Raw genomic sequence first — 4,036 nt, forward strand, 5'->3', positions numbered from 1 at the left:
CAATTAATTGCAACATGAAAATTTGATACCGGCATATCCCTAGTCTATGATATATATATATTACATTAAAGCCACACTTTAAAATTAACTGGCTATGATGCACTTGCCGATTTGTGACCTTTAACATCAAGCGGCCATTGAAAATTACTCATCAGGCAGCAGTTAGTCCACAGCTGGTTAACTGTTCCAGACATGGTCAAAGGTACAGTGGTGTCCCAGATGTGAAACTCTTTCACTCTTCTGATGGCTCTCTCAACAATAATTCGAAGGCGTGCTATGGCTTGTGTTCTCTCTGCATCTTCTTTGCTGAACTGAGCTGCCGTTTTAAAAGGTGGTATGATGAGTTTTGCCCCTCGCTCTGCCAGCATGCTCTTGATGGTGAATCCTTTGTCAGCCATGCAAGCATCCCCTGGCTCCAACAAGTCAAGAATCTCTGACTGTTTTGTCAGCTCTTGATCGGAGATGGAACCTGTGAACAAGCTGGATACAAATGTAACTGCTCCACATGGGGCAACACCAATCAACCCCTTGAAGGTGGTGGTATTTTTGTATGAAGAAAACACCTCAGACTGGAGCGTGAGCGAAGATGGATTCTGGCACCTTATCTCTGTACAGTCAATGATGACCCTCACCTCTGGACAAAACTGCCTAAACATCTCAGGCATGGTGGAATTCACTTCCTGTCTTCTCATCCATATTGGTAAAGATCCAAGGATAAGGTAAAGATAATTAGCCCACGTTATGATGATGCGGCTAACAGTGGAGAGACTAACATTGAAAATGTCAGCTAACATTTTCTCTTTAAGTCCTGCAGAAACACGACAGCAGTATAAGAAAAACTCATCAATCAGTGGCAAGCTGCGGTGATGACTTTGAGAGGCTTCCATTCCAGCTGTCTGTCCCTTCTTCTGGGCCTTAGACCAGTAGACCAACATGGATGCAGAGGGCTCAATCGCTTTCCAGAATGCTTGGAAGACCTCTTCAGATGGAAACCTGGTGTAAAAACGTATGTCTTCATCTGAAGCACAAAATCTCTGAAACTGTGACTGAGAGTGGCCTATTCTCAGCCGCATGACCTCAGCTTCCAGTCTTCTGACTTCAGCTTCCAATATCTGAATACGTGCAGAGGCGGACAAAGTACTCAACTCTATTACTTGAGTGAAAGTACAGATACTGCTGGTCAAATATTACTCCATTACAAGTAAAAGTTGTAAAGACAGATTTTTACTTAAGTACTTTTAAAAGCAAGTACTTCTGTACTTTTACTTAAATACCAAAAGTAAATTTATTTTTGTTTTATTGTTGTATGCAATACTTCTGAAGCAACATAGAATACATTACACCTACTGAATACACTGACTAGCTTGTAGTATCTTTGGAATAAAGAGCTTTTAGAATGTTCATCCACATTTGAACAGAGTGGACAGTGAAATCCTGTAAATAAAATAAAATGATACTAAGATTAAAAGTGAAAGGACTTAAACAAAATTATTATTATAAAGTAATAGATTTTTTTTTAAAGCTTAAAGGGAAATGTGCTTCATACTTTGTGCTTTCAGGAATGCAAACAAACCTGGAAGAGGAGTTACTGCATAGTCATGGTCTGCTGCTCCAGCTGTTACCGTCGTCTTCTTGAGCATCATCGTCAGATGAAAGGATGGGATAAGCGTCAAGTCCGTGTCGAGCTCTAACTCTTTCGTACACTGACTCTCGGGATGTTTCTCCCCAGTTGTTCCAAATAAAACGGGACGGAACGGCCCCTTTTCTGAGACGTTTTCTACCGGTAGCGGAAGTGTAATCGGCGTCAGTGAAGTGCCGGCTACAAACAAAAGTACTACCTCTGAGGACTGTAAACGTCGGAGATTGATCGCGTCGAATAGCATGCACCCACTTATTTCTGTCATATTCAAAGCTGGGGAATGCGTGAAAACTTAAATATGGTTGTCGCTGCTTATTATTTGAGCAATGAGGGACGCTACAGTGACACCTCGATGTTGCTTCAGCCATTGTTGTTTTGACCGGAAATCGCTTTACACAACTAACGGTTCTTCCGCATTCGAAAATCCGGAAGCGTGAAAAAGGCCTATTGTGTATGAAATGTGCTATATAAATAAACTTGCCTTGCCCTGCCTTGTGTTTTTGTCATCTTATAATATTTCCTATATATTTAGGTATTAATCAATTTGAACGGATCGATTTGAACGTTTGGAAGGCTTTGCGGACTGTGCTGTATACGTATGAAATATGAATTCAAACTAGACAAGTAAAGTTCGCTGACGAACTTTGAAGTTGGCTTGAAAAAAAGCCTTGTCTGAAGGTTTGGAATAGCTTTGAAAAGCTTAAAGTTGAATTTTAATTGTTGAAAATTAAGTTTGGAACAGAGTGGGAACACGTTTCTAGCATGAATTAGAATGTTGCTAGCATGATTTAACATGTCTCTAGCATGTTTCTAGCATGATTAGCATGTTGTTAGCATGATTAGCCAGTTACTAGCATGTTGCTAACATGAATAGCAAGTTACTAGCATGCTTCTAACATGATTAGCATGTTGTTAGCATGATTAGCAAGTTACTAGCATGGTTAACAAGTTACTAACATGATTCTAGCATTATGAGCATGTTACTAGCATGTTTCTATCATGATTAACATGTTACCAGCATGTTGTTATCATGTTTCTAGGATGATTAGCGTGTTACTAGCATGTTGCTAGCATGTTTCTATCATGATTAACATGTTACCAGCATGTTATCATGTTTCTAGGATGATTAGCGTGTTACTAGCATGTTGCTAGCATGTTTCTATCATGATTAACATGTTACCAGCATGTTATCATGTTTCTAGGATGATTAGCGTGTTACTAGCATGTTGCTAGCATGTTTTCTAGCATGATTAGCATGTTACTAGCATTTTTCTATCATGATTAGCATGTTGCTAGCATGTTTAACATTTTACTAACATGATGTTAGCATTATTAACAAGTTACTTGCATGGTTATCAAGTTACTAGCATGTTTATAGCATGATTAGCATGTTACTAGCATGATTAGCATGCTGCTAGCATTTCTAGCATGATTAACACGCTGATAGCATGTTTCTAGCATGATTAGTGTGTTACTAACATGTTAACATGATTAGCAAGTTACTAACATGTTTCTAGCATGATTAGCATGTTACTAGCATGTTTCTAACATGATTATTCTGTTATTAGCATGTTGTTAGCATGTATCTAGCATTAGTGTGTTACTAACATGTTAACATGATTAGCAAGTTACTAACATGTTTCTAGCATGATTAGCATGTTACTAGCATGTTACTAGCATGTTTCTAACATGATTAGTGTTAATAGCATGTTGTTAGCATGTTTCTAGCATTATTAGCATGTTGCTAGAATGATTAACAAGTTACTAGCATGTTGCTAGCATGTTTCTAGCATGATTAACATGTGTTTTTAGCATTATTATCATGTTGTTAACCTGTTGTTAACATGCTTAGCAAGTTACTAGCATGTTATTGTCATGGTTAACATTGAAACTAACATGATTAGCATATTACTAGCATGTTTCTATCATGATTAGCATGTTTCTATCATGATTAACATGTTGGTAGCATGTTTCTATCATGACTAGCGTGTTACTAGCATGTTTTAACATGATTAACGTTACTAGATTTTTGTTAACATGATTAGCAAGTTACTAGCATGTTACTACAATGGTTAAGAAGTTAATAGCATGTTGCTAACATGTTTCTAGCATGACTAGTATGTTACTAGCATGTTTTTAACATGATTAGCATGCTGCTAGCATGTTTTAGCATTAGTGTGTTGTTAGCATTATTCTAGCATGATTAGCGTGTTGTTAGCATGATTAGCATGTCACTAGCATGATTCTAACATGATTAGCATTTTACTAGCATGTTTCTAGCACGATTAGCAAGTTGCTAGCATGATTTAAATAGATTAGAAATAGTGGAAGTATGAATGAGTTTGAATGGGTTAGAATATATATATATATATATATATATATATATATATATATATA

At 37.3% G+C, this 4,036-nt stretch overlaps 1 pseudogene; it reads right to left on the reverse strand.

Moving 5' to 3' along the window:
- Nucleotides 1–92: 92 nt before the first annotated feature.
- Nucleotides 93–2,007, reverse strand: LOC107680178 (uncharacterized; annotated as a pseudogene).
- Between the last annotated feature and the right edge of the window lie 2,029 nt (nucleotides 2,008–4,036).

Source organism: Sinocyclocheilus anshuiensis, unplaced genomic scaffold, assembly GCF_001515605.1.
Source record: "Sinocyclocheilus anshuiensis isolate Anshui unplaced genomic scaffold, SAMN03320099.WGS_v1.1 scaffold492, whole genome shotgun sequence".
Classification (NCBI taxonomy): Eukaryota; Metazoa; Chordata; class Actinopteri; order Cypriniformes; family Cyprinidae; genus Sinocyclocheilus; species Sinocyclocheilus anshuiensis.